We start from the raw sequence: 22,576 nt of genomic DNA on the forward strand, positions 1-22,576 counted from the left end.
CCTCTGGGAGTGAAGACTGGGTGAAGAAGGGCACTCCTGACCTCTCAGTCACACTCAGGAATTTAGCCTCTGCAACTCTGAGTGGAAGGGTATGAGAAATGCTAGCAGTGTGTGTCTCCATGTGAAATACTGTATCCCTTGACGAAGAGTTCAGGAAACAGTGATTCTCATCTTCTTGGCCATACTCATGTGGAGTGCAGTTCCATTCAGGCTGTGCTGGGGCTGGGAGTAAGAGAATGAGCCATGAATCAAGTGCCACAGAGTCTTGCTCTTTTTACCAAGTTTTAGTAGATTTTCTTGAATAAATGTTTCATTTGCTGCATGCCCTTAGCACAAGTCCCAGAGACTTGATTTCTATAAAAATAATTCTTACCAGGGGGCACTTGGGCAGATCACTCAGTTAAGCGTCTGACTCTTGGTTTCAGCTCAGGTCATGATTCCAGGGTCATGACCTCAGGGTCATGATCTTAGGGTCATGAGATAGAGCCCTGTGTCGGCAGCCCAGCATGGAGTCTGCTTGAAATTCTCTCTCTCCCTCTGCCCCTCATCCCACTCTCTCTCTCTCTCTCAAATAAATAAATAAAATCTTAAAAAATAATTCTTATCAATTATGCTTGTTGTTGGGGAGCAGGTCCACAGAACTCCTCATGGCTGCCATTCCTGATATTTGCTCTTCATAATTAGTCATTCTTTTTCAGTTGTAAACCTGAACTCACACATGGTAGTTGTTAAAATAAAGGAAAATAAATGTTTACTACTGTTGAGTTTTTGTGACATTTTGCATTAGAAATATTTAAAGAGCAGACAAGATAGCATTTTGGACTTTTTTTTCTCATTCCATATGGGAGAATGCCAATATTTAATAGAATATGGTTAGAAAAATGTTTTAGAAGATTCTATATGTTCATAGTATCATAAAAATGTTTGGAAATCTATGTTTAAAATCAAAAGCATACATCTGCTGGAAGGCAATTGAGAATGAATATTAATGAGATATAGGTGCAAGACCAAATTTGTCTTCATGAGTCAATCCAACTATAAGAGCTGATCCAATTATAATCTCTCTCTTAATATTCTTTAACAACAACAGCACTGGCTGTCACAGCGGTTAAGCGTCTGCCTTCAGCTCAGGGCGTGATCCCGGTGTTATGGGATCGAGCCCCACATCAGGCTCCTCCGCTATGAGCCTGCTTTTTCCTCTCCCACTCCCCCTGCTTGTGTTCCCTCTCTCGCTGGCTGTCTCTATCTCTGTCAAATAAATAATAAATAAAATCTAAAAAAAAAAAAAGAAAAAAGAAAAGAGTTAGGGCAAAAAAAAGTATTCTTTAACAACAGTTATAGCCAAGACAATTCATTAAGAATCCATATCAAAGTATACGGTCATGGCTAAAAATAAGTACATTGCCCATGTCATTTATCAATCCATTTAATGCATGAGAAGTGGTTTCAATTTCAGAAAAGCAAAAAAAAAAAAAAAAGTCACATTAAAGATTTGTACTCAAATGTGAGAGTAAAGAAGTGCTTTATGATGCTTTGATAATTACATTTTCATTTTTTTGTATTCCCTGTGATGTGCCAAGTGATTGTCAGTTTACAAAATGTGGCACCTATAAATATGCTTTAATTACTCATTTAGTTCAATCATTTAGTCAACAAATACTTATTGAGTAAATACTAAGCCAGGCTGTTCTAAATTCTGGGGATATAGCAATGTATGAGACAAATGAAGTTCCTGTTCTCTTGGAGTTTATATTCTAATGATAGTCTTAAAATAAACAGATAAATGCAGAAATGCATTATGTATTGTACTCGCTGCTAAAATGCACTCTTCAGATGCCTAATCAGAACCAAAGCACTCATTTTTTTTTTTGCTACTGGAAGTATTAGTGACTGATATCTCATAGCCACATCTCTCCCCTGGAATTGCTTCTATCAAAGGGACCCACCTTGTCCAAGGTTACAATCACTACCTCAGGGAAGCCTACATCCAATATTTAGTTAATGCAAAAGATGAACACTGTTCCCCTTGCATCAATTTGTGGATAACTCTGAAGAGCTGTCTCAGCTTCAGAGATCCATGAAGGATCATCTGCTATAATTCACCACAGTGGAATTTTTGTCTTCCTCCAGTTCTGCTTCCTGTAATTCCTTAAAGGTGTTGTTTCTGAAGAAACTTCCCAATACACATTCTACATACAAATCTTCATCTCAGTTCTGTTTCCAGGAAACTCAACCAAAAATGGTAGCTACTAGAAACAGTCCTAAGAAGTAGGCTCTAAGTGCAACCTTTGGTCTGGATCACTTGCTAAAAGGTAAGAAAAAGCTAAGATCAGTCTAAGAACATAATTATAAGGATAGTGAAGGTTCAGAGAAGGTTGAACTCTAAGCCTGCCAACTCTGCTCCACTAGAGAAAAGGCTTCAGTTAAGCAGGGGGACAGAAAAGGAAACCATTAACAAAATGGAAAGGCAACCTAATGAATAGGAAAAGATATTTGCAAATTATATATGATAAGGAGTTAATATCCAAAATATATAAAGAACTTATATAACTCAACACCACAAACAAACAATCCAATTTAAAAATGAGGAGAGTACCTGAATGGACATGTTTTCAAAGAAGACATACAGATGGCCAATAGAAACTTGGAAACAGGCTCAACATCCCTAATCATCAGGGAAATGCAAATCAAAACCACAATGAAATATCAGCTTACACTTGTCAGAGTGCCTAAAATAAAAAACACAAGAAATAACAAGTGTTGGTGAGGATGTGGAGAAAAAGGAACCCTTCCTTGTGCACTGTTAGTAGGAATGCAAAATTGGTGCAGCCACTGTGGAAAACAGTGTGGATCCTAAAAAAATTAAAAATAGAAATACCATATGATCCAATAATTTCACTACTGGGTATTGTGATAGTGGAACAATAAGGGGGTACCAAGCCTTCGTGCTTTGTCTCAATTTAGCAACACTAATTTGAAAAGATATATGCACCTATATGTTTCTGGCAGCATTATTTACAATAGCCAAGATATGGAAGCAACCCAAGTGTCCATCAACAGGCAAATGGATAAGGAAGATGTGGTATATACATACAACGGGATATTGCTCAGCAATAAAAAAGTGAGATCTTTCCATTTGCAACAACATAGATGGATCTAGTGGGTATTATGCTAAGAGAAATAAGTCAGGCAGAGAAAGACAAACACCATATGACTTCCTTTATATGTGGAATTTAAAAAACAAAACAAATGAATAAACAGACAAAAAGCAGAAACAGACCCATAAACACTGAGAACGAACGATGGTTGCTGCAAGGGGTGCAGAATGGGTAAAGGAGAATGGGAAGTACAGGCTTCCAGCTATGGCATGAGTAAGTCATGCGGATGAAAGGCACAGCATAGGAAATATAGTCAATGATATTGTAATAGGCTTCTATGGTGACAGACAGTAGCTACACTTGAGGTGAACATAGCATAATGTATAAACTTGTTGAATCACTATGTCATACACCTAAAACTAATGGAACAATTGTGTGCTGACTATACTCAAACAAAATTTTTTAAAAAAATTTTCCTGGGGCTGCCATAGCAGAGTACCACAATCTGGGTAGCTTACAACAATAGAAATTTATTCTCTCACAGTTCTAGAGGCTAGAAGTCCAGAAGTAAGGTGTGTTCGGGGCCATGCCCCCTCTGAAGGCTATAGAAAAGAATCTTTCTTGCCTTTTCTAGCTTCTGGTGGTTGCTGGCATTTCTTGGGGCTTTTTTGACTTGTAGCAGCATGACTCCTATCTCTGTCTGTGTTTTCATATGGACTTCTTCCCTATATGTTTGTTTCCAATCTCTTTCTTCTCAAAAGAACACTTGTCAATGGAATTGGGGCATACCCTAGTCCAGTATGAGCTCATCTTAGTGATTATATCTGCAAAGACCCTATTTCTAAAGAAGGTCACGTTCACAGGTACCAGCGTTAGGACTTCAGTATGTCATTTGGGAGACACAATTCAATTCAACTTACAGCACCCTGAAAGACAGAAACAAGAGGAAATCCTCCTATCGGGCATAGCTTCAGACAGTGCACTTGGCCATTGTATTAGTCAGGGTTTTCCAGAGAAAAAGAATCAATAGGTTATATATAAGAGAAGATTTATTATTATAACAATTGACTCACATGTTTATGGAAGCCAAGAAGTCCCATGATCTTCCATTTGCAAGCTGGAGAACTAGGAAAGCACATGGTGTAATTCAGTCCAAGTTCAAAGGCCTGAAAATTGGGTTGGGGGGGGGTGGAAGGGAGTGCTGACAGTGAAAGTACAGTTCCAAGGTCACAAGTCCAAGAACCAAGAATACCAATGTCCAAGGGCAAGAGAAGATGAATGTCTTAGCTAAAACCGAAAGGGTAACAATTTCTCAATTTTAAATGGCCACCATGCTCCAAATTACAGATACAGAAATGGATTTGGAGAGAAGAGGACTGGTTTGGGATGTTTCTGGAGTAGAGCATGTAGGACTTGTCAGCACCCAGCATCTGGATCAGTACCAGGCATAGTGTAAGGGCCCAATAAATGTTATAGTTGAATGACTGACTCTAAGTTTTCACTCTTGATGTTGGATAGATTGGGATGCCATTTACTGAACCAGGGAAGACTGAGGAGAAACTGCTTTGGTGAAGTGAAGGAAGAGTCAAGACAGTTTTCTGCATACTGAAGCCCTCCCGAGGACTTCAAGAGCTGGCTGGGCCACAAACAGGTACAAACTAAAATACTGGGCACGCAACCCTCAACCAATGGGAAATGTGAAAGCTGATGAATAAAGGCCTCAGCTACCATGGTCCCTGGTGAAATAATTCTGAGTCATGTTGCACATTTTTTTCCTCAGAGAATCCCCAATGAGACTGAGCTCCATTTGACTACAGTGGTAATAGGCTTTCATTAACATATTCTTTATTGGCTTTCCTCATTACCCTATCTCACTTTCACCATCATCCCTACTTGTGCTTTCTGGAATCACCGTCCAAATAAATGGTTGCCTCAGGCTTTGGTTTTGGGGGATACACAAACTAAGAAAAACAATAATGATGATAAATAGACTTTGAGTCTACAGATCACCTTTGCCTAAAATTCTCTCCCTCTTCTCCCCATCTTTCAAAGTTCTTCACATTCTTTAAAACCCAGTCCAAATTTCATCTTAAAATACCTTCTCTGGTCCCATACCCCAAAGGGATAAACCTTTCTCTGCCAATTTCTCTACAAGTGTTATTTGTTGAGCAATTTGGAGTTAATTTTCCACATGCTTATATCACCATGGGCTCAGGACATTTACCATGCCCTAAGAAGTCTTTCAGGGCACACATGTAGGCCTCAAAAGCAAATACATTCTCTTTCTTCCTCTGGATTTATTTCCTCTGAATAAATGGCACATGTGGCTTTCTACTTCTTTGGCATGATCAGTCTGGAAGTTTGGGTTTGAAAATGGGGAAGGAGGCCATTTAGACCTATAATTTGTTCAAAAAAGCTACACAGCTCAGCACACTTGAATTTTTCCCAAAGGGGCCAAAAACTACAAATATTGATTATACACTACATAGTAGCTTTTGTCCTAGGTATATATTTCCATGTCTTTGAGGGCACAAAGATTTGGTCAAGGGCCCTTCTCCCTGTGAATCCCTAAGGGATGTATACACCAGGAGACAGAGCCAAACAAAATAAAGCACCCATTTCTTGTTAGTGGAATTTGTTCCTAAAACCCCAATGCAGAGAGCTCTGCATATCTGGGCTTGCCTCCCTGTAGCCTGAACCTCCAAACTGAAATCTTGTAATAATGGACTTTGAAAACCTCTTTCACATAAGCCACATGGAACAGAGATTAAAAAAGTGAACTCTATAAAGTATAGACAAAAGAAGAAGAATGAAAGTTCAGGTGAACTGATCTGATCATGTGGGAGTCACCCTAAGGAAAAAAGCAGCTGAGACCAGTGTGTGAGCAGGGCTTATCCCAAGAAACCACTTACTACTTCTGAAGCAGGTGTAGAATAAGCACGCATGGGACACATGCTGGGACCTTGTAATGCACGCTGATCACTGTTCACTATTAAGCATAACCCAGAGTCCTTGAATTTAATGATCCAGATTAATAACTCCTCTATTTGGTAGAAACTAAGAAAGAGAAGTTAAAGAGAAGAGGAGAGAACTTGAGGATTTGCGCTCTCCTAGAAGAGGACACATCTCACATATTGTACTCACTGTCAACGTAAATAAAATGCCAGCTATTACATCTCTTGGTTTTATTTTTGGCTCAGAAAATAAGTCTCCATATGTTTGTCTTCTCTTCCCAAGCACATTATAAAATCCTAAAGAGAAAGAACTGTCACCTGCTTCCTTTGTGTTCTCCACAGTGTTGGAGATGTGAAAGGAATAAATAAAATTCTCTAGATCACAATTATTATGGCCATTGTATTTATTGATGGCTTCACACATGTTGACTAATTTAATCCTTAAAACAATTCTATAAGGTATGTGCCATTAACATTCTCATTTTATAGATGAAGGAATTGAGACTCAGAAAGTTCAAGTAACTTCCCTAAATTCATACATCTAGAAAGTGGAAGAGCCAGGATTTGAGAATTTATCCTATACTATATGAAATATATGAAATAGTTACAGAGAAAGAGAGGATGGCGGGGTGGAGGGAGGGCGGTCTACAACATGGGGAGTATATCGGTCAGGGTTCAACCAGAGGAGCAGAACCAGTAGCAGATACATAGATGCATACTAAGAGTTTTTTTTTTTTTTCTACAAGGAATTGCCTTATGCAATTATGGAGGCTGGCTAAGCAAGACTGAAGTTAGTGGGACAGGCAGGCAGGAAAGGAAGATCCCAAGCAGGGTTAGAGCTCATGAGCACAGTCTGAAGCTTATTATCCAGTGGAAGCAAGGAAGGAAGTTCCGGGGGGAAGGGAGTATAATTAAAGACCCATATACTGTTTCTGCTTCTCTTTTAAAGGACTTCTAACAAATTAAGTTAGGTGCACCTAAAATAATCCTCATTTTCATTCATTTAAATTCAACTGATTAGGGACTTTAATCTGCACAATCCCTTCACATTAGGGATTTGAATGATTAGTGTTTGAACGAGTAACTGGAATAAAGTATAAGCTATGAAATTGCAGTCCATCAATTCGCTTAAAAAAATATCTCTTATAGCCCATCTTAACCAGAAACATACTAGAAAGGGAATTCTGAAGACTGTTGTTCACCCTAGCCAGGTTACCTCATCCCAAAGCCATTAAGGGACACAAGGGGATTTTACAAGGCATAGGGCAGGGGTTGGGTGGAGGGACAACCAAGACAATCCCAAAGACAAGAACATAGAAGAGGCAGGGGCCCCTGGGTGGCACAGCGGTTAAGCGTCTGCCTTCGGCTCAGGGCATGATCCCGGCGTTATGGGATCGAGCCCCACAAGGCTCCTCCACTATGAGCCTGCTTCTTCCTCTCCCACTCCCCCTGCTTGTGTTCCCTCTCTCGCTGGGCTGTCTCTGTCTCTGTAGAATAAATAAATAAAATCTTTAAAAAAAAAAAAAAAGAACATAGAAGAGGCAAAGTACTCATGGCTTCTTTTGAAAAGGTAATTGAGGGGAGTATGCAATCATAAAATCCCAGTGGGGACTCCAGTGCAAGATGGCAATGGCATATGTTCAGTGCTTATGGGGGAAGGAAGAGACCTGCTGGGTTTGGAAGGTATCTACAGGACTGGGTACATAGGAAGCCCACAAGGCCAAAGGACAAGGAGAAGGTGATGGAGTGAGTGCCATGGGGTAATGGAACAGGCCAACAGTTCAGTGTTTCTGAAAAATTTAGCATGAATAATTGAATGACCTACTAGATACAATTGATTCTCACTAGTCATGTTCTATAAAGTCCCTGTGAGCACTGAATTAGCAAATAATGGACCTTTGTCCCTGGGGAAATCCAGGAGTAAATTTAGGTGAGCCTCTGGTCATAACATCTCCATCAACTGATCAATGCATAATCTTGTTTTATGTGTTTCTTATTAAAGACACCTTATCTAACATATATTGTTGAGTCATTAACATTGAACTCATGGCCAACAGCACCATAACTTATACCTAACAAAGCATATATAACACATAGATTATCTCCATTTTCTCCCAGCTTTCTTATGCTTAGGAACACCTATACTTGTGGGCCATATCAAATAGTAAAATCACCAACAAAAAGCGCACACACACACACACACACACACACACAATACATGGCATTATATAGAGTGAGAAAAGCATACTTTTTTATAGTATGAGAGCTGAAGCAAGAAGGCAGAGCATCACTTTGACCTCAGCTAGGAATGTGCACATCAGAGGACTCAAATTTTTCACCACACTGTGCATGTCCACAGATGACTGTGAAAACACCACAAGTATTAATTGGGGGGTTATAAATAAATGTTAGCTGAATTCACAAATACAGAACCTGTGAAAAATGAGGATTGACTACATGTAAATGTTCACCCTTGGATTAATGTTAACAGTTAGAGTCCTGTTACCTGAAGTTGACTCCAGTTTAGACATATTTACGATTAAGTCTACAGTATGCCAAATAGAAGATGAAAATTGAGCAAGCAGTCCATTATCCATGCTTTTTTGTATTCAAGACATCCCAACATTGAAACTCCTTGACTTAAACTGGCTGATCTAGTCTATTTGTGGTTTCCATTTAACCACATACTCTGCTTTGCTATTGAGTTTGGGGCTGTGGTTCATTGCTTCTTTGTTTATTCCACCTACTTAGGATTTCTCTGCTGCAGCTGGACATGTAACAAATGCTTAGAGGTCCTGCTCTTACCAACGCTTACTATATGAGCACTAAAATGACTATCTGTGACTCTGCACCTGCACAAAGAAAGTTAACTAGTGAAAAACATTCTCTGGGTGATAGGTCTCTAAGCATATCAGTTCTAATCTCTGGTGAGCCCTTAGTTCCAACTAGCAATTGCAATTTCTCTAACCCATTCTTATTGCCCTCTCCCAGACAATCGTTCCATACCTCTGTATTAGCTCACCTGGGTGACTGGGTGACTTAAACAACAGAAAGTTGTTTCTCACAGTTCTTGAGGCCAAGAAATCCAAGATCAGGGTGGCAACATGGTTAGATTCTGGTGAGAACTGTCTTCCTGACTTGCAGATGGCTACCTTCTCCCCATGTCCTCACTGAGATAGAGAGCAAACTCTCTGGTTTCTTTTCCTATAAGGGCACTAATCCCATTGTGAGGGCCCCAGCCTCATTTCCTCATCTAAACCTAATTACCTCCCGAAGACCCTCTCTCCAAATACAACCTGTTTGGGTATTAGGGCTTCAACATATGAATTGGGAGAAGAATGGGGGTAGAGATGAGACACAATTCAGTCCATAGCAGCCTCTCTTTAAACTTCTGATTCAGCCAGTTTGGACTGGTATGGCTGTTTTTTTTGTGACTAGAGTCCAATGTAGTCCATTGAAACCAGATTGAACTGCAACACCATGTCCTTTATCCTCAATATCTGCTGAGGAATGACTTCCTCAAAAAAAAAATTGAATAGAATTTTTATATCCTCCCAACATAACCCATCTCCTTGAATCTGGACTCAAAGATCTGCTCTCCCTCCCATTAATGTTAATTAACTGTTGGTGCTTCTATCCAAAACCAGTCCCTCCCCTTATGCTGTAGACCCCATCTACTTAGGAACATCTACTTCTCATCTACTCAGAGACACCACTTTAGCAACTGTTCCCTCTTGCGCTTCCATCATCAAAATTTTTTCCTAGGGGATAATGCCCTCCACATAAAAACATACTTTTATTGCTAAAAAAAAAAATTGACCTCCAGTCATCATTCATTTTATTCCTAAGTTCTCCTTTCTTCAATACTCATTGAAAGAATTGTGTTTACTATCCTTCAGTTCCTCCCTTCTTTCTAAATTGTTTCTACTCTAGAAAAGTTTTCAATGCCACCACTCAAACAAAACACCTCCTACCAAGAACACCAATAACCCCCATGTAGCTAAATTCAATGGTTAATCCTCAGTCCTCAACTTAATTTAGGTCATTTGACACCACTAACACTTTCTTCTGGACACATTTTCTTCACTTGGCCTTTGGATTATCATTCTGTTTATTCACTGCTCTAGTTCTTCTTTGTTTGTTCCTGTTTATATCCCTGATCTCTTAACAGTAGAATGTCCTAACTCTCAATGTTTATCCCTCTCTTTTATATCTCTACTCCTCAGAGTGCTCAGAGCACTTCAACCTCAAAGCCCTTGCACAGCTGATCCTTTGGACTGCTATACTCTTACTTGAGCACTGCATGGCTTGTTCTTTTGTGTTCTCCAAGTTACATTTTAGGTGAGGCCTCTAATGACTCTAGATAAAATAGAAACCCACTCACTGGCACTCCCTTTCTACTTTATCCTGTTTTACTTTTTACCATAGAACTTATCATAAACTGACATCCGTGTCTACTTATTTATAGATAGTCCATCTACTTCCTCTAGATGAGGAAACTCTGCTTGACCTCACTTTAATCAGGCTCCCCTGAGCTCTCTGCTTAATCAGGCTTAACTTTGGACTGCTTTCTATGTCCTTGTTTGATACAATACAGTTTGAGAAAATTGTTCTTGCTAGATCAGTTTATCATTCCAGTCTACAACCAGCAAGAATCTTGTTGAGTCAGTCTAGCTCAGGTCATGATCTTTTGGTCATGAGAATGAGTTCTACATCAGGCTCTGGGCTGAGCATGGAGCCTGCTTGAGATTCTCTCTCTCCCCCTTTGCTCCTCCCTCTGCTGTCACTTTCTCTTTCAAATAAAAAATTAAAATTAAAAAAAATTTAAGTAAAAATAAAAATTGAGAAAACCCTAGAAGAATATATATCTATCGTGTTAATAGTGATTATACCTTAATAATAAGGTTATTAGTGAGGTTTTGTTTATTTGTGCATTTTTTATCTTTATTTCTTGTTTCTTGTATCACCAGATCTTAAATATAATGCAAAACGATGATCCCAAAAATAAAAAATAAAATAGTGTATTTTAATAAGAATTAAATAATGTTTATAGAGAGGAAAAGATGAGAATTTTTAAGACAAATTAAAATTTATACAAAAATAATGTTCAACATAGAATACAGAATATATCTTTTTCTCCCTTGTCTAGTTTTCATACAATGAAAACATGTTGCTTTTGTACTAAGAAATATGCATTTTTTAATTTCAAAATAATTTAGAAAGATTTCTTAAACTAAAAAGAAAATAAACACGTCTGCCAAATTCAGTTTTTATAGTAACTTTGAATAGCCCAAAAGATTCATGGTCTGAATCAAACACAACTTCAACTGACTCACTATTCCACAAAAACACATAGAAAACATAATTTTGTGTTACTACACATCATCAATGCCTACAGAAAACAATGCTTTTTGAATGGCATTAAGGTTTTTCATTGGTTTCTTATATTCCTAAAATTTTAAGGTTACAGTCCTTTGCTCTGGGCTTGTCCTATATCTGTGTTGAGTGAAAAAAGCACATAAACCAGAGGGGGAAAGGGATGGATTTAGAAAAATCACCCATTGTTCCAAGTAGACTTTCTCACAGGAAAAAAAAAAATCACCAAACTAAATCACATGTTATAGAAATTTATTCCTGAATTCCTAACACAAATAAACTTTGACGCTTTTTTCTTGGAGAGAAAAGTAATAAGAATAACAACAATATCAAAAATAAGATATCATATTAGCTTTATGTATTTTATGGTGATAGGGCTTTTGTTTAAATACTAATTTGTCTAAACAAATTTCATCTTCTTTTCTCTGCAAAGTATTATTTAATTCTAGGTTCACCAGTTAGGGAATACAATACTGTATTTTTGTAATTGAGATCGTAATTTTGTATATTGTGATTCAGGTTTACTGATCCATTTAGAGATTTTGTGCATATTCCAAGGGATAATGTGATACAAAGGCTGAGATACATGTCTCGATTCTGTGATTTAAAAAATTCTATTTGGCTAGGCATAGTAAAATTAACGGTAATGATACCTTATTTCAACAGTCTTTTATCTGACGATCTCAAAGCATCCAACATTTAGAGCACATTATTAGGCCATGCTGACTCTGTGACAAAAGTACTATATTTTAGAAATGTTTAAATTTTTTCATTATTTGTCTTTTTAGATTTGTTGGTGTCTTTGTAATTTTCAAAGAGAGTCTTGTTTACTCTTGATAGAGAGGCAGCTTAGAGAATTTTTACAAACTATGTAGTTTACTTTGTATAGTAGCACAAAAAGTGTATGGAGGTTATTCTTAGCTCAGACAGAGGAAAAAATAATGTATTTTTAATATTTTGAACATCTACTATGCACCAAGCCCTGTGCCAGGCATGCTACATTTGGTATCTCATTAAAACCTCACAAGAATCCTACAGGGGAGGAATAATTATTTTTAATATACACGGGAGGTTACCATATACATAATGGTTTACACTACCTAAGAGCTTTCAGCTAAAAAATCTGGACTGGAACCCAGATTTATTTAGCTATATTTTTTTGTTTTAACACCCTAGTTGCTTTTAGAAGGAGTGGAGGAGGTTTCTATTATCTAAATTTTTCTTTGCCTTTTTCATCTATTAATAATCCTAACTGTTCATTAAAAAGTTAGATTCAGAAGTAGAAATCAAGAATACTGACAGATATTCTTCCTAACAGTTTATATCTATCTTTGATTGTCACAGTGTAGATGGTCAGATGACTTAGAGATAGTGCATTTGTTTAGATGATTCAGGCACTGCCTCAAGGATAAGCCAGTGTTTCCCAAAGCATGCCACATCTGTCACCACTGGTCCACAAGGCAATTTTGTTAACATTTGAACATTTTACCAGTTATATATTTCTAACATTTTCATAGTTATATATTTTTAACATCTATCAGGAAAGAAATTAACTAACAGAACAAACTCTTATTTTTATAAGTGTTATTACTTGCAATAAGGCCAAAAAAGGTAGTGCTATAGTAATTCACTTTGCACAGACTGAGTCTGGTTACTCAGGCAAATTTATGAATGGTCAAACCCTCACTAATCAAAATTTCTTCTTTGGATGTAAGGATGGTATGAATGCACAGATGTCTGGTATAGCTTCTCATATATCAAACTTTCATGTTCATCATCATGTATTTCTTACTAATCTATTAATTCATCACTTCCGAAAGTCAATCATAGCTTACTATATGAGTATATATTGTTGTGAATTATAATCTGGATTGGGTTGGTTTTTTTAAATTAAAACTATCATGGGTAAGAGGTTTCGTAATAAAACCACATTAAAAACTGAATCACCAATTAATGTTATAGAAATACCAGTTTCAACAAAAAAACCCCACAAACTATTACACAAATATCATCAAAATTGTTTGAAATTTGGAATTTCACTGCCAACTGGGAGTGACTCTATTTCATTTTGTGTTGCATTTAGAAACACTGGTATCATTTTGACACATTCAGAGAACACTATGAGAAACTTGTCAAAATTTCTGAAGCAAAATAGAAGGACATTTAAGCATCCGAAAACTAACATGCTGTGTAATAAGGATAAGAATACAAAAGCTTTGTGGTGTTTTGAAATAACTGGTGAAAGATGAGGAATCCTACTGGAAAAAAAAAAGTAAAAGCAATGATTAGGGACAAAGTAAGTGAAATGATTGATAAAGTGCCTCTGTCAAATAACGGAGTTCATTTTAGAACTACAGATATGAACAGAAAGTAAAGCAGTAATTATTATTCAGAGACAAAAGTCAATACAATTCTCTGCAGACTGATGAATCCACTAACATTCTATAGTCAGAAAATCTTTCCTGGGGCGCCTGGGTGGCACAGTGGTTAAGCGTCTGCCTTCGGCTCAGGGCGTGATCCCGGCGTTATGGGATCGAGCCCACGTCAGGCTTCTGCTGTGAGCCTGCTTCTTCCTCTCCCACTCCCCCTGCTTGTGTTCCCCTCTCTCACTGGCTGTCTCTATCTCTGTCAAATAAATAAATAAAATCTTTAAAAAAAAAAAAAAAGAAAAAGAAAATCTTTCCTATTTGTCTGACATAACTTGAATAAAAGTAGTCTATAAAAACTTCTCCACACCCAAATTGTACAACTAAAGAAGTGGGTTTTTTTAAAATTTATTGGTGAAACCAAATAAGCAAAAACAATGACAAAGAGTGATATTGGGCTAAACAGAGAAGATGTCAAAGACAATTAGTTCAATAAGAAGACTTGATTAATACTGTTATGTGACCAAATATATACTTGCAGTTGTATCCAAAGAAATCCTGGTCAGTAGAGATACACATGAAGATTTAAGAAAAGGATTTATTCAAACTGTCAATCATATGCAAGCCTTTGAGTTCTCAAAATTTTCTCAGGCTTTGTGGAAAAAATTTAGCATTAGTTAAAAATCAGAAATTACTGTTTTATATCATTTGTTACATTCTCTGCTGCTAATAGGAGCCTTTATGTGTTCATTCAAGTTAATAAATCTACAGGGGTGCCTGGGTAGCTCAGTCGGTTAAGCATCTGCCTTCGGCTCAGGTCATGATCTCAGGGTCCAGGGATTGAGCCCCACATTGGGCTCCCTGCTCTGCGGGGAGGCTGCTTCTCCCTCTCCCTCTGCCTGCTGCTCCCCCAGGTTGTTCTCTCTCTCTCTCTGTCAAATAAATAAAATCTTTAAAAAAACCTACAAAATATTTCATATCAAGTCCTAATCTGGCTATATCCCAGATTTAACATTTCTCCTAAAATGATTTGAAGTTCTACTGACAACATGAATAGCTTTGAAAAAGTTTTTTACAATTTTGAAAAAGAAAAACAAAGTTGGAGGTCTTACACTACTAACTCTAAAGTTAAAATAATCAGGACAATGTGGTATTGGTGTAAATAGAGGTATACAGATCAATGGAACAGAACTGAGAATCTAGAAAGAGCCTTTACATTTATATTTAATAGTTGTTTGACAAAAGTGCCAAGACAATTCAATGGGGGAAAATATATTCTTCTCAACAAATAGTACTAGAACAATTTAATTTCTTTAAACACAAATATGAACCCTTTACTAACACTGTTAATTAAGTCAATCAGCTAGGTCACATGCAAATAACTCAAAAATGGATCACAGACATGAAGGGCTAAAACTACAAATTTTCTAGAAGAAAACATAGGAGAAAAATTTCTGTAACATTGTTTAGGCAAAAAGTTCTTAGATACGGCACAACAATCACAAGTTACAACGACAACCAAAAAAACCCTGATGAATTAGAATTCATTAAAATTCAAAAACTCTTGTGCTCAAATACACCATCAAGAAAATGAAGAGATGATCTACAGACCAAGGGAAAATATTTCCAAATCACATATCTGATAAAGGATTGTACTAAAAATATATTTTAAAAACTCCTACAATTCAGTAAGAAGATACACCAACCAAACAGAAAAACTAGCTTGAAAGATATTTTACACAAAAAAACATACAAATAGCTATAACTACATTAAAAAGTGCTCAAGATCACTAGTTACTAGTGGAATGCAAACCCACTAGAATAACAACAATCAATAATACAGACTATACCAAGAATAGGCAAGAATGCAGAGACATCCAAACCTTCATACAACTGCTGGTGGGAATATAAAATGCTGCAACCACTTTGGAAATAAGCTGGGTAATTTCTTTAAAAATTCAAATATAAGCTTATCATATGACCTACCAATTCCAGTCCACACAAAGAAATGAAAACATGTCCACACAAAGGTTTGTACATGAACATTCCCAGGACTATTATTCATTATATCCATCAATTGGTGAATGGATAAACAAAATGTGGTCTCCATACATTGGAATACTGTTCAGTAATGGAACAAAATATTTATATATTCTACAAAATGGATGAACCTCAAAAACATGATGCAAATTAAAATCCAAGAGCAAGAGAGTACATACTGCATGATTTCATCTATATAAAATGTCCAAAAAAGACAAATGTAGAGACAAGAAAGCAGATCAGAGGTTTCTGGGACTAGAGATGGGAGTAAAGATTGACTCAAATAATTGACTTTAAATAGGTTTAAAGGTGTTGGGGGAGGGGATGATAAAAATGTTCTAAAATGATCGTGGTCATGGTTACACAGCTCCATAAATTTACTTGGAAAAAAAAAAAGAGATAGCATAAGGCTGAAGTCAGTTACTCCACTGGGGTGTCACAAACCCTTGCCAGAATTTAGACAGTTCTTAGACTTAGGACCCATCAACTGAAGGAATGACTCAGTTCCCGTAAGGAGATACTTTGAATACATCAAGGTAGTGATTGACCCACTTGTTCCTTAAAGGAATTTTATTATTTATTTATGTAAATGTCCATGAGGGAAAAGGGGGCAATGCAGATTCTGTGACGGCTCTCAAATACAAAGTCTGAATCAACATTGATACCTGAGGAACTGAAGTGCTATAATGTCTGCATCAGCGGTCTTCCAACTTGAGTGTACATTGAATCACCACGAGAGCTTGTTAAAACAGAAAGTCCTGAGCTCCTTGCCAAAAGAGAGGCTCTGGTTCAAAGAGATTCTTTCTAAGGAGCTCCCAAGTGATGAAGAGGATACAGGTCCACAGACCACACTTTGGATAGCAGTTTACATATCATAATGGAAAACTTACATATCAACCATTCATGGTCTGAGACAACTACTCTCTCCAGGGCATGCACAAGAATCGAAAATCACACAGACATGACAATATAACTTGGTATGGCATTTATATCAACGTGCATGGAAATTACACCACTATCTGCGCTTCATCAAAAATCATTATATTTCACTCCTTAAATTTACCTCAATCTTTTAGTTCAATAAGTGGAACTCCCCATTTTGTCTTCTAGTTAAGAAAGATTATCCATTTTTTCCAATGAAATATATAATAAATACAAGGTATTAATATTTTATTAATATATAATGATTTATTAGTAAAAGGATATGTTACACGGAAGACAGCTTTTTAAAATGAATCTGAGGCCCGCAGAAGAGAATACACTACTACATATAAAATTAATTCATCACTGGCCTATTCTGATAATGATTGAGACCAAACATACTCATGCAATGTCCTTCAAATACTCAAACTCTAAACAAACCACACACAGTCAAACTTCACCTAAAATGTGCAGGAAAATACCTGTACATCTAGACCTTGCTTTGAATGTTATCAGTGATGTGGTGCCTTTATCCCTTGTCTTCCCTTTTATTGTATAAAGAAACTCCATATTGATATCATCAGCTAAAATGCAACATTTGCTCCCAAGAATTGCTACTCAGTAGTCAGGAATGTGATACATGAAGTTGGATCACATCATGGGTAATTGCTGGATTGTTGCTTTTAAAATAACATCTGTGTGTATGTGTACTCTCAGCTAAAATATGTCAGCTCCAATGCCAGAAGCTGATACTATTACAGCACATTTCAGAGGTGTAACAGCTTTCAAAAGAATTTCTTAAAGCATTTTACTTTTATCACAGGAAAAACTTGAGAGCTTGCACATGAATTCAAGACAAAGCTATGCCTCTCGATGCCATCTAATTTCTCAACATACTGTTCTTGCTCTTACATTGACACTACTCAGATGACCAGAGGCAAGTATCTATCCCTCTGCCTTTCTTTATCCCTCTGTCTAGTAGACAGGAGATTACCTGCCTCCTCTCTGAAATACTGTGGGGCTCCAGGTGTTAACAGGATTGTGAAATTACTGTAAATTTCTGCTCAGAAATCTTGTCAAATTTTTCTGATTAGAATTTTGTTTATAAATGTGCTAGCAAGAATAGAAGCTTTGGAAAAAAACATCAGTGCTGCAAATTTCTGTGAAAGCACATTTTGGTACAACCCTAATTTGGCCAAGGGGGTAAGTGAGTCACTCCCCTTCAGTGCACTTCTGGGTGGCCTCAGGATTCTGGTCCACACACAGTTCAGCAGTATTGCTGCCTTAGAGAGAGAAGCCAACTCAACCAGACTTTCTCCAGACCCCTAGGACCTCGCTGACTTCCAAGAGTCCCTCATAAGAAGTGAAGACCCCTAAGGAGAGGCCATATATTGATATTTCCTATTATTTGAAAGTATGCTGACACCTTCATAAAATAACCTAGCAAGAATGAAACTCCCTAGCATGTTACTGTTCATCCACAGTCCACGTAAGGTAAAACACGTGACTTACCTCTAAAAAGTGCTTACTTTTTGGTAACCTTATTTTTAAAAATGTTTTTTTAAAAAGCATAGCTAATTGTATTAGTAAAACACAACTCAATTCCTTTTGTGTGAAGAATATTTCCTGAAGACCCTGGATTATGCCCCCAGAATCAAAGAAAGAACAACAGGAACGAGGGCCCCTCTGGGAACAGGGGGAGGAACAGACTCAAATGCTGTCAACCCTGTTTGTTCCCTCTGTTCGCCTTATTGTACTCATCACTGCATGAAGGCACTGCCCTCTTAGTTCTTTCCTGTGGCAGGGGACATGCCCACATTTTCACAGCTCCTGAACACAGAGGAAAGATATCTTTTGTCTCCCAACTTCTGTTTAGTACTTTCTAGATAAGGACATGGGCTACCTTGATCTAGACCCCTTGCTGCCCCCTGGCCAGCTCACTGCAACCACAATCATTGGCCCAGTCAGCCTGGTTGTCTACCTCTGTGTTCAGGGCACTGGGTGTGTGATTGTGTGATTGGCTGTCCTCAGCACAACTGCAGGGGCACTTCACTCAAAGGAACAGGGTGCCCGGGGGGAACAACAAAACCACAATCATTCTTGCTTCATGATAGTTCCCACTGCTATCTCCTAAAGTTATTTTCCCCATTTATTAATGAGAAAATAGAATATGACAGAGATTAAGATACACACACACACACACAGCAGAACCAGAATGGAGTCTCATGGCATTCCCACAGAATCATTTCTGAGAAATAAACATACTTCTCATAGCAATCAATTACTGGTAGAGTTATGTTTCCAGAAATTCGGTTTTAGGAAAAGCTGAGAATTTCAGACTTTTAAACTGATTAATCAAATACCTGGCTTTGGAGAGGTCAGGAAAGATAGGAGAAAACTTCCAATACATTCTTCAACAGTCTGGGGACATGTTAGAATATCTTTAGTGACCCAGAAAACAGAAGTTAAACAGTATTTTCAGTATCTTTTGTTTCTAAACATAATGGTGCTCCTTCTTTTATCTTTCAACACCAGAGAACAGGGACAATTCTGGGGAGTTCAGATCTCTGATAAATGGCCAGTGGTTATTTGGAAGTGTCTAATGGTCTAACATCTAAAACTTTAGAATTATGTATGATACTCAGTTGAATTTTTTGTAGTTAACTGGGTGTCTTAATGGTACAAATTCCTACTGAACCATCATCATAAGCCAGGAAAATATTTCATTTCTGTGTAGTTCTTGCAATCTAAATGAGACCGACTTTTTTTATGAGAGGGCAAGAATCCTAATGAGAACTAAAGGCCAAGCTTATTCAAAAACACTTCAGGCTTTAGAAAATTAAATCAAATTAAGGGGATCATCAAACTTTACGTAAAACTGTAAAAGTAAACATTAAAAAGTAAATCCGGATTGACTGGATATAATCCAAGGTGAAACCAAATTTTAGGGAGAGGTTTTGACCTGATGTAATTATAGACAGTCACTTTAAAAAATGCTTAATTTTGTAAATACATTCACTTAAGGTTTTAGGGCGGCTTGGGGTTTTGTTTTGTTTGTTTTATTTTCTTTTAAGAATAATGCTACTGGGTAGCTCAGTTGGTTAAGCATCCAATTCTTCGTTTTGGCTCAGGTCATGATCTCAGGGTTGTGGGATTGAGCCCCCAAACCCCTGCATCAGGATCCACACTCATCAAGGACTTTGTTTGAGATTCTTTCCCCTCCTCCCTCTTCCCCTCCTCTCCCTCAACTAGTGCTCTCTCTCTCTCTAAAATAAAGAAATAAATAAAATCTAAAAAAAAAGAAAAGAAAAGAAAAGAAAGAAAAGAACAATGCTAGTTTTCTGGCCCAGGGTTCATACAGATATTTTTCTCTCTAACATAAATTATGATTTCGGGGTTTTACAGATAATACAAAGACTAAAACATGATACATAATTTAGTATTAAATCACATAATCCATAGGAATGTATATCTGATTTCTCAAAGGAAGGTAATGATACAAAACACCTATTAAGCAAACTTATAAAAGTGTTATTTTGGAAGCCTTAGAATATCCTGGTGGTCTGCCATGGTCAGATACTAAGCATGAGTTTGAGATACTAAATTCTGTCCTTTTATTTTGGAAAGACCAGAAGAAAAAGCAATATGATATAGGGGAAATAACACCAGCCTGGGAGTCGGGATGTCTGGAATTTAGTGCCTTCTACAACCAAATAGCCAGGTGACCTTGGATGAGTACAAAACCTCTTTGGGGCTTAGTTATTTCTGTAAAATAAGAAGATGTGGTAGATGGCCTCAAAGTCCATTCCACCGCTGTCATTCCGTGACTCCATACTTGGAAATGCAGTTAGCACAGTGCTTACAGCATAGTAGAGAATTCAAAGGATGTGACTCTTCTCCATTCCTTCTTTTTTCTTTTTCTTCTTCTTTTTTTTCCAATCTTTTTCATGAACCCAACCATGGTCTCAATATGTATTTATTTCTGTATCTTCAATTCCTAGCATAGAGACTGGCAGAAATTGCTGTCTAAAAAAGAGCTGTCTATCTTCAAGAAACCCAGTCTAATAGAGCAAACATATAAATAAATTGCAATACTGTGATGCAAGCCCAAAAATACATTAGTAATTTATATTCCTCGCAAAGACAGTACAGCAAAGGGACTGATGAACTGTTCTTTAAGTTAGTCCTGAGAAACTTCATTAAGCAGGGAACATCTCAATATGTGAAACAGATTTTTATAAATGATTAGTAACTCATCAGGTCAAGCAATAGAGGGAACAGAACATTCATTGGAGCCATGACACTGTAGTGTGTTCTTCTCAGGTACAGATATAACAATTCTAATTGCCATGAATCTCCAACCTTGGAAATTAGATTTCCTGGGACCACTCCTTCTCAGTAATTTTTTTAAACTGATAAATGGCTTAATTAGTTTAGAACTGCAACTGAAATATCTCTATAAAACTTAGTATTCCTTGATTATTATAAATATACATATAATATTAAAGATTATATTTTTATATATTATTTGGGGCCTTGCTATTCAGTTCCATTGATCAGTATGCTTATCCTTTCACAAATATTAAACACATTTGACTACCATGGCTTTATAACATATCATGGTGCCTTATAGGGTAGTCCTCCCACCTTAATTTTCTTCTTCTTCTTTTTTTTTCTTCAAGAATGCCTTGTCTATTCTTGGATTTCTTTCTCTTTCATATCAAATTTTAGAATCAGCTTATCGAGTTTCACTAAACAAACACTATTGGAATTTTTATTGGAATTTCATTAATTCTGAAAATAATTTGAAGAACAAAAATCTTCATGATATTGAGCCTTTTATCCATGAAATACTATGTATTTTCATGTATATAGGTATTTTTAAATATCTTTCAATAAAGTTTTAAATTGTTTCCATATAGGTTTGTCTATCTTTTGTTAGATTTGTTACTCTGTACCTAACTTTATTGCTGTTACAAATGGTACCTTTAATGCTTTTTATTTCTTCTTCATGTATTACCATGTTAGCTAGGAACCTCCAGTACAAAGTTAAATGGCTATGTTGATGATAGATAACCTCCTGATTTCAAATGAAATGCTAATACATTTTACCATTAACAGTAATGTTTGCTGCTCATTTTTGATAGACTTTTTATCACAATTAAAATGCACCCTTGTATTCCTATTTTTCTGAATTTTTATAGTGAATGTGCATTGACTTCATATCAATGCTTTATTTGCTTTTATTGAAATAAAATAATGTTTTTCCTTTTGAATCTATTAACACAGTGAATTACATTAATGAAGTTTCTAATATAAAACTTTCTTGCATATTGGAATAAACCAAATTTGGTCATGATGTGTTCTTTTTTTAATACTTCAATGGATTTCATTTGCAAATAATTTGTTTAGGATTTTTGTATCTATGTTCATTTTTGATATGGAACTGCAAATCTTTTCCCTCAACAATCTTTTCCAGCTATTTATTGCTGCAAAACAAAGTTCTCGCAAACACAGAGCCTTGAAATGACAACAACAATACTTTTAATATGTCTGCGATTTTGTGGGTTAGAAATTTGGACAGAGCTTCACTGGGAGAGTTTCCAGTTTCTCTGGCATTGACTAAGATTACTCAGTGGTGTTTGGCTAGTGACTGAACTGAACTAAAGCTCAAGACAAATTTGATCAAATGCCTGGTGCCTTAGCAGGGACGGCTGGAATGCTAGACTCAGTGGGACCACTCCAGGCAGTCTCACTGTCTCTCCACATGATCTATATAACAGGGTAGTCATATTCCTTACACAGAGCCTCAGGGCTCCAA

At 36.9% G+C, this 22,576-nt stretch overlaps 1 protein-coding gene across 2 annotated transcripts in view; it reads left to right on the forward strand.

The window, feature by feature from the left end:
* Positions 1-22,576, forward strand: part of CCDC54 (coiled-coil domain containing 54) — a 117,016-nt gene that overhangs the window by 62,947 nt on the left and 31,493 nt on the right. Inside the window, exons 2-3 of one of the 2 annotated variants that reach the window (XR_004624598.1) lie at positions 4,617-4,749; positions 6,153-6,416. The gene's annotated coding sequence lies outside the window, so the exon portion shown is untranslated. Of the gene's footprint in view, positions 1-4,616; positions 4,750-6,152; positions 6,417-22,576 lie in introns of those variants that run through there. The other variant, XM_002923670.4, reaches the window with a different exon arrangement.

Source organism: Ailuropoda melanoleuca, chromosome 1 (genome assembly GCF_002007445.2).
Source record: "Ailuropoda melanoleuca isolate Jingjing chromosome 1, ASM200744v2, whole genome shotgun sequence".
In the NCBI taxonomy this organism is placed as follows: Eukaryota; Metazoa; Chordata; class Mammalia; order Carnivora; family Ursidae; genus Ailuropoda; species Ailuropoda melanoleuca.